The 9,507-nt window shown below is 40.5% G+C and overlaps 1 protein-coding gene across 5 annotated transcripts in view; it reads right to left on the bottom strand.

Annotated features, from left to right (window-relative positions):
* The window catches only part of SCHIP1 (schwannomin interacting protein 1), a 785,715-nt gene that overhangs the window by 202,851 nt on the left and 573,357 nt on the right, over positions 1-9,507 (bottom strand). The gene's annotated exons all lie outside the window — the stretch shown is intronic.

Here is a 9,507-nt window from a genome sequence, read left to right as displayed (position 1 = left end):
CCCTACATCAGGTCGTTTTCTTGGAATTTCAGTAGACATCCTCCTTCAATGTGAATGTTTCTTTAGCTGTTCAGAACTTGATGAATCTCTCTTCCCCAGAAAGCCCCTTAACAAGGAACTAGTTGCTCACAATAGACACTGACTCACACAGGCTCACTTATGACAAGCTCAGGCACCAGCTTCCTCCCATATGCCTCTTACCAGCTCTTACTTGAAAAAATTCACCCACTGCTTCCTCCCAGGACTGGAGGATATAATGCAGTGACTTTCCTCTGTAAAAGGACTCAGCATTTGTTCCTTACACTCAATCACCACGAATGCACTAAAACATAACCTGGGCATCTGACACAGTGTCATAGGATTGTTTAACATTTGCATTTACCCACCTGACAAAGTTTTGCCAAATGCCTGTGCTGTGCAGGGAGCAGAGCCAGGTGAGGGGCTGGGGAAAATTTGAAAACAAATGAAACAGAGGCTTTGACCTAAGGTGAGGTGAGAGGGCTCTTCATCTAGTAGAACAGAAAAGATCTGTGCATAAACATCACAGCTATACCAAGGAGGCCAGTTGCCCAGTTCTTGCTTCCTGTGATCTACGCATTTCACATGATTTACATAGAATGCTATCACTTACATCTGAGTCACCCAGCCTAAAGACCTTCCTCTTGGATACAGGCACCGGGTCTCGTGCTCTTTATAGAGTGATGTAAGCAGAAGGCGGTCTCATATATACTTAGCAATGTAATGACGATACTAATGATCCTTTTCCTTCCTATTCGGTGGTTGTCAAAATGAGCCAAGCTTTCTTTGGGTCCATCTAAGAAGAAACTTGTAGTAATTGCGGTGATGACAAAAACAATAGCAAAACTACAGCTACTACTACTACTAAGCTACTTTTCAGTATCTCCACGTGCTTTGCACGCTCCTTTGCTTTACGTTCTTTCTTACCTTTATAACAGCTCTGCAAAATAGTTATTATTATCCTCGTTTCCCCAAAGAAGCAATGACATGTCAGCAAGTTGAGTCGCTTTCCCCAGGGGGTGAGGCTGGAGTTCAGGCACAGTTGCCCTCACAATACCCTACCACACCACCAGAGGGCAGAGAGCAGAAGCAAGAAGAACTACAATTCTGCAGCCTGTGGAACAAAAAATACATTCACAGAAAGATAGACAAGATGAAAAGGCAGAGGGCTATGTACCAGATGAAGGAACAAGATAAAACCCCAGAAAAACAACTAAATGAAGCGGAGATAGGCAACCTTCCAGAAAAAGAATTCAGAATAATGATAGTGAAGATGACCCAGGACCTCAGAAAAAGAATGGAGGCAAAGATCGAGAAGATGCCAGAAATGTTTAACAAAGACCTAGAAGAATTAAAGAACAAACAAACAGAGATGAACAATACAATAATTGAAATGAAAACTACACTAAAAGGAATCAATAGCAGAATAACTGAGGCAGAAGAATGGACAAGTGACCTGGAAGACAGAATGGTGGAATTCACTGCTGTGGAACAGACTAAACAAAAGAGAATGAAAAGAAATGAAGACAGCCTAAGAGACCTCTGGGACAACATTAAATTAAACAACATTCGCATTATAGGGGTCCCAGAAGGAGAAGAGAGAAAGGTCCAGAGAAAATATTTGAAGAGATTATAATCAAAAAGTTCCCTACCATGGGAAAGGAAATAGCCACCCAAGTCCAGCAAGCACAGAGTGTCCCATACAGGATAAACCCAAGGAGAAACATGCCGAGACACACAGTAATCAAACTGGCAAAAAATAAAGACAAAGAAAGATCACTGAAAGCAGCAAGGGAAAAACGAGAAATAACATACAAGGGAACTCCCATAAGGTTAACAGCTGTTTTCTCAGCAGAAACTCTACAAGCAAGAAGGGAATGGCATGATATACTTAAAGTGATGAAAGGGAAGAACCTACAACCAAGATTACTCTACGTGGCAAGGATCTTATTCAGATTCGATGGAGACATCAAAAGCTTTACAGACAAGCAAAAGCTAAGAGAATTCAGCACCATAAAATCAACTCTAAAACAAATGCTAAAGCAACTTCTCTAAGTGGGAAAAACAAGAGAAGAAAAGGACCTAGAAAAACAAACCCAAAACAATTAAGAAAATGGTCATAGGAACATACATATCGATAATTACCTTAAACGTGAATGGATTAAATGCTCCAACCAAAAGACACAGGCTTGCTGAACGGATACAAAAACAAGACCCATACATATGCTGTCTACGAGAGACCCATTTCAGACTTAGGGACACATACAGACTGAAAGTGAGGGGATGGAAAAAGATATTCCATGCAAATGGAAAACAAAAGAAAGCTGGAGTAACAATACTCATAACAGAAAAGATAGACTTTAAAATAAAGAATGTTACAAGAGACAAGGAAGGACACTACATAATGATCAAGGGATCAATCCAAGAAGAAGATATAACAATTATAAATATATATGCATCCAACATAGGAGCACCTCAATACATAAGGCAACTGCTAACAGCTCTAAAAGAGGAAATCAACAGTAACACAATAATACGGGGGACTGTAACACCTCACTTACACCAATGGACAGATCATCCAAAATGAAAATAAATAAGGAAACAGAAGCTTTAAATGACACAATAGGCCAGATAGATTTAATTGATATTTATAGGACATTCTATCCAAAATCATCATATTACACTTTCTTCTCAAGTGCGCATGGAACATTCTCCAGGATAGCTCACATCTTTTGTCACAAATCAAGCCTCGGTAAATTTGAGAAAATTGAAATCATATCAAGCATCTTTTCTGACCACAACACTATGAGATTAGAAATGAATTACAGGGGGAAAAAACGTAAAAACCACAAACACATTGAGGCTAAACAATACGTTACTAAATAACCAAGACATCACTGAAGAAATCAAAGAGGAAATCAAAAAATACCTAGAGACAAATGACAATGAAAATGCGACAATCCAAAACCTATGGGATGCAGCAAAAGCAGTTCTGAGAGGGAAGTTTACAGCTCTATAAGCCTACATAAAGAAACAAGAAAAATCACAAATAAACAACCTAAACTTACACCTAAAGCAATTAGAGAAAGAACCAAAAAAACCCCAAAGTTAGCAGAAGGAAAGAAATCATAAAAATCAGATCAGAAATAAATGAAAAAGAAATGAAGGAAAAGATAGCAAAGAGCAATAAAACTGAAAGCTGGTTCTTTGAGAAGCTAAACAAAACTGATAAACCATTAGCCAGATTGATCAAGAAAAAGAGGGAGAAGACTCAAATAGATAAAATTAGAAATGAAAAAGAAGAAGTTACAGCAGACACTGCAGAAATACAAAGCATCCTACGAGACTACTACAAGCAACTCTATGCCAATAAAATGGACAACCTGGAAGAAATGGACAAACTTTTGGAAAGGTATAACCTTCTAAGACTGAACCAGGAAGAAATAGAAAATATGAACAGACCAATCACAAGTAATGAAATTGAAACTGTGATTAAAAATCTTCCAACAAACAAAAGTCCAGGACCAGATGGCTTCACAGGTGAATTCTATCAAACATTTAGGGAAGAGCTAACACCCATCCTTCTCAAACTCTTCCAAAAAAATTGCAGAGGAAGGAACACTCCCAAACTCATTCTAGGAGGCCACCAGCACTCTGATACCAAAACCAGACAAAGATACTACAAAAAAAGAAAATTACAGACCAATATCACTTGTGAATATAGATGCAAAAATCCTCAACAAAATACGAGCAAATAGAATCCAACAACATATTAAAAGGATCATACAGCATGATCAAGTAGGATTTATCTTAGGGATGCAAGGAATCTTCAATATACGTAAATCAATCAATGTGATACACCATATTAACAAACTGAAGAATAAAAACCATATGATTATCTCCATAGATTCAGAAAAAGCTTTTGACAAAATTCAACACCCGTTTATGATAAAAACTCTCCAGAAAGTGGGCATAGAGCGAAACTACCTCAACATAATAAAGGCCATATACGACAAACCCACAGCAAACATCATTCTCAATGGTGAGAAACTGAAAGCATTTCCTCTAAGATCAGGAACGAGACAAGGATGTCCACTCTCACCACTTATTATTCAACATAGTTTTGGTAGTCCTAGCCATGGCAATCAGAGAAGAAAAAGAAATAAAAGGAATACAAATTGGAAAAGAAAAAGTAAAACTATCACTGTTTGCAGATGACACTATACTATACATAGAGAACCCTAAAGATGCCACCAGAAAACTACTAGAGCTAATCAATGAATTTGGTAAAGTTGCAGGATACAAAATTAATGCACAGAAATCTCTTGCATTCCTATACACTAATGATGAAAAATCTGAAAGAGAAATTAAGGAAACACTCCCATTTACCACTGCAACAAAAAGAATAAAATACCTAGGAATAAACCTACCTAGGGAGACAAAAGACCTGTATGCAGAAAACTATAAGACACTGATGAAAGAAATTAAAGATGACACCAGCAGATGGAGAGATATACCATGTTCTTGGATTGGAAGAATCAATATTGTGAAAATGACTATACTACCCAAAGCAATCTATAGATTCAATGCAATCCCTATTAAATTACCAATGGCATTTTTTATGGAACTAGAATAAAAAATCTTAAAATTTGTATGGAGACACAAAAGACCCCCAATAGCCAAAGCAGTCTTGAGGGAAAAAAACGGAGCTGGAGGAATCAGACTCCCTGACTTCAGACTATACTACAAAGCTACAGTAATCAAGACAATATGGTACTGGAACAAAAACAGAAACATAGATCAATGGAACAAGATAGAAAGCCCAGTGATAAACCCACACACCTACGGTCAACCAATCTATGACAAAGGAGGCAAGAATACACAATAGAGAAAAGACAGCCTCTTCAATAAGTGGTGCTGGGAAAACTGGACAGCTACATGTAAAAGAATGAAATTAGAACACTCTCTAACACCATACACAAAAATAAACTCAAAATGGATTCGAGACCTAAATGTAAGACGGGACACTATAAAACCCTTAGAGGAAACCATAGGAAGAACGTTCTTTGACATAAATCACAGCAAGATCCTTTTTGATCCACCTCCTAGAGTAATGGAAATAAAAACAAAAATAAACAAATGGGACCTAATGAAACTTCAATGCTTTTGCACAGCAAAGGAAACCATAAACAAGACGAAAAGACAACCCTCAGAATGGGAGGAAATATTTGCAAACGAATCAACGGACAAAGGATTAATCTCCAGGATATATAAACAGCTCATGCTGCTCGATATTATAAAAGCAAACAACCCAATCCAAAAATGGGCAGAAGACCTAAATAGACATTTCTCCAAAGAAGACATACAGATGGCCAAGAAGCACATGAAAAGCTGCTCATCATCACTAATTATTAGAGAAATGCAAATCAAAACTACAATGAGGTATCACCTCACACCAGTTAGAATGGGCATCATCAGAAAATCTACAAACAACAATTGCTGGAGAGCGTGTGGAGAAAAGGGAACCCTCTTGCACTGTTGGTGGGAATGTAAATTGATACAGCCACTATGGAGAACGGCATGGAGGTTCCTTAAAAAACTAACAATAGAATTACCATATGATCCAGCAATCCCACTACTGGGCATATACCCAGAGAAAACCATAATTCAAAAAGATACATGCACCCCAATGTTCATTGCAGCACTGTTTACAATAGCCAGGTCATGGAAGCAACCTAAATGCCCATGGACAGAGGAATGGATAAAGAAGATGTGGTACATATATACAATGGAATATTACTCAGCCATAAAAAGGAACGATATTGGGTCATTTGTTGAGACGTGGATGGATCTAGAGACTGTCATACAGAGTGAAGTAAGTCAGAAAGAGAAAAACAAATATCGTATATTAACACATATATGTGGAATCTAGAAAAATGGTACAGATGAACCGATTTGCAGGGCAGAAATTGAGACACAGATGTAGAGACCAAACTTATGGACATCAAGGTGGGGAAAGCCACGGCGGGGGTGGCGGGGGGATGATGAATTGGGTGACTGGGATTGACATGTATACACTGATGTGTATAAAATTGATGACTAATAAGAATCTGCTGTATATAAAAATAAATAAAATTCAAAAATTATAAACAAAACAAAACAAAAATGCCCTACTCCAGCCCTTCCTTCAGTGAGAACTCTTGTCTTCTGCAGCCCTTCCTCCCAATGGGAGCACCAAGGGAGGATTAAAGCTCAGGTCCTCTGGGAGCATTGAGGGAAAAGCCTGAGGGACGAGCTGGGACTCTCTGGCTCAAAATGGAAATTGCACAAGCTGGGGTAGAACCTACGTTCTCATAAACGTTTCTTTTTTGTCTTTCTTTTTCTTTGCATTAGCATTCAGAGCACTTGCTTGGTTGTAAAAGAGCCCTGTAACATTTTAATTTGAGAAGTCTAATGGCACAGAGGGAGGAAGAAGAATAAAGAAGTTCTCTACTGCAGAAAGAGGAAATGGAGAAGGAATTGAAGGAAAAACATTCCTAGAAAATTCATTTAGTAGACTGAACTATTCAAAATAGCTACTCAGCTCTTCCAAACTGACAGGAGCTGCTGGGCTCTGAAGGTCCTGAGGAGAATATCTTCAGAGAAGGCCAGTACTCCAGGCCCTAGCAGAGGAGTTGTCAGGTGCAAACTTGACATCTCTGTTATCAAGGTGCTTGTGCAAGCCCAGGTGAGAAAGGACACGGTTAAGAAAGATAATGGGACACACCATCCATGCACTCCTCCAGCTGTTCCAAGTCCTACTGAGCTGTCAAGTCAGGTCATGAGAAGGCTGTGTACTTGAGGCAGCTAGTTCATTTGAGTTAGCACAGGTCAAGTTCCGTTAAATGACTTTTTTGAAGGCCTACTGTGTGCAAAGCATGAGAGATTCAAAGAAGATCCGGCCTAGTGGGGTCTCACTGACTTTCCCCTCGGCAGCCCAACATTTGCAGCCACACGGTGGCGAGAGACCTTTTTTCCTTACTAAATATCTGTTCCAAACAACCTTCTCTCTCACTATCTTGGACCCACTGTCCCGTCGAAGGGTCCTTCCCCATCTTTTTCCTTAAAGCAGTGTTTTTAAAACTGTGAAATAAAATAGCATTAAAACAAAGAAAGAAAATAGAAGTGATAATATCAGAGTGCAGCATACATGGTAGGAGTAAGAACTGTCTTGTGAAACTTTATTCAGTTATCTGTGTTCATGTGTACTGTGATGTGATGTAAAACATATTTCTCACTGTGGGTCATGGTCTGAAAAGTTGGAAAAGCACTGCTTTACAGGAGTCCTCCAATTTCGACCCCCTTCTCTTCTAGTCAGACCTCATTACAGACCCTTCATTTTGAAGGTCATTGTGGCTTTGTACCTGCCTCTGAGACTCATCATTTCAAACACTCCTTCCTTCCAGAGGCCAGCTGACTCATGACTGGGACATTGGTTCCTGTGTATCCCATGCCCGCTACCTGTACCAGCCCATCCCCTCACCCTCCACCCTCCACCCACCACGCACACGGGTCTGCGGCCTGAGGCTCCAGCCTTGCCAGAACACTGGATGCCCTGACCATCCATGGAAAGGTGACTCAAGAACCCGCCATATACACACGTCCCTTCTGCATTTGCAGCAAAACTATTATCAACCAAATAGCTATTTCTATACAACGTCACCTGCTGGTTGCAGAGAGTCATGCTTTAAAGAAAAGCCAAGGCTTGCCTGAGGGGGTGAAATCTGAGCATTGCAACAGGTCAACAGCACAGAGGATGGACATCTTTCAGGATTTCTCCAGAAGACTCCTCACCCTGGCTTCCCTGACCCTTTTCCTCATGCATCCTTCTTTGGGCATCAGGTATAACTCTGGTATTTGATCCCAGCTACAAGCTCCAGCTCCCCTCCTGGGCTTCAGTAATAAGAACTAATATATTGAGGACTCATTCTGAACCAGACGCTGTGGTGCGCTAAGCACACCATCGCTTCATGCCACATACTCTCACAGCAGATCATGGGTGGGTACATTTTACCCTCATTTTACAGACAAGGAAACTGGAGCCATTCTAAGTGGATGGCCCAAGGTCACCTGGCACTTGAACCTGGCCAGCTGGCTTCCATGCCTGCAAAGTCGACCACTACATCATGTAGATTTGGTTGTATGTAGCTATCGAAGTTCTGCCCTCTCACCCCAGTCTCACCATTGCTTCCTGGCCAAGATAAGAAAATGAGTTAGCTTCACTGTGATACATTTCTTTAAGAGATTCAGGAAAAGAGGTTTGTCTTCTAAACTTCAGGTATATCTTTATTCGTCAGCTAAGAATAATACAATTGTATTTCCTTATTTTGCCTTGGCTTCTAGGAGGCTCAGAATTAAATTTAAATATAATGTTTATACTAAGTGTGCTAATTCTATGGTTGGCATAAATCCTTTCTCTTTATACGGCTCTGCTTTTTCCCTTCTGTTTATGGGAACATATGTACATGTATATTTGTGAGCAGATGTATATGTAAATTTGTAACAAGGAATGAAACAAACAAATAAGCGTTCTATTCTTTCAGAAAGAAACTGAGCATTTGAATTACTTAGAAGACTTGATCATATCATTATAGAAAATTATGTACAACAGGGTTTTCTGCTCTAGTTTTGCCTTGGAAAAAAATGGATGCAGTATTATGCTTTACTATTTGCCTTGGCAAAACCTCAGCGCTAGTTGTCAGGGCTGCCACATATGGCTGTGCCGATTAGGCACTGCCCAACTCCAGGGGATGCCATTCACGTGGTAATCTATGGAGCTGCTCAGTGTGCAACTTGCGCATCTGTGTGTGGCAGTTCAAAGCGTCGGATTGGGCTCATACCACTCTCTGCTTTCCATCAGCTAACTACATACTGACTGGGATCGGAGTTATTGGAAGAGGAAGTGGCTGTGGAGCAGGAAGGTATTCCATTGCTCCTGTCTGTCTTCCCAGGCAAAGCTATTCCTCCCTGCTTTGGGCCGAAGTCCCAGGAAACGTGGGGGACCAGGAGAGCTCCCCCCACCTCTGTGCAACAGTGGCGAGGCGGGGAGGTTGGGGGAGGAGGAGAATGGGCCTAGGGAGATGCTAAACTGAGCAGGCAGTGAATCATCTCACAACCTCTCTCGAGTTTCTTCTGGCTTTATTTCAAGCAGTAATTGGAAATGCCTGCCCCCCACCACAGAGTTTGTTTTCTCAATAAAAAGGAAAGAAGATTCCAGCTGAGCCTGGAGATGCTGAGAAGGATGTGATAACTTTTCAAACCACTGGCATTCTCCACTGCTTCTCCCTCCAGAGCCTCCCTTTGGGGCGCTTGTATATGTGGTCTGTCAACTGCAAGGAAACTCCTTTCATCCTGGGCTCCCCTCTCTGGGGACCACCAAGCAGGGGGCGGAGGGGATTTTATTAGGATGTCGAATGTGTGGCCTCTTTTTATTTATTTTTTAATTTTAGA

Source organism: Lipotes vexillifer, unplaced genomic scaffold (genome assembly GCF_000442215.2).
Source record: "Lipotes vexillifer unplaced genomic scaffold, Lipotes_vexillifer_v1.1 scaffold641, whole genome shotgun sequence".
Taxonomy (NCBI): Eukaryota; Metazoa; Chordata; class Mammalia; order Artiodactyla; family Lipotidae; genus Lipotes; species Lipotes vexillifer.
This window is presented reverse-complemented; position numbering and strand designations above follow the sequence as displayed.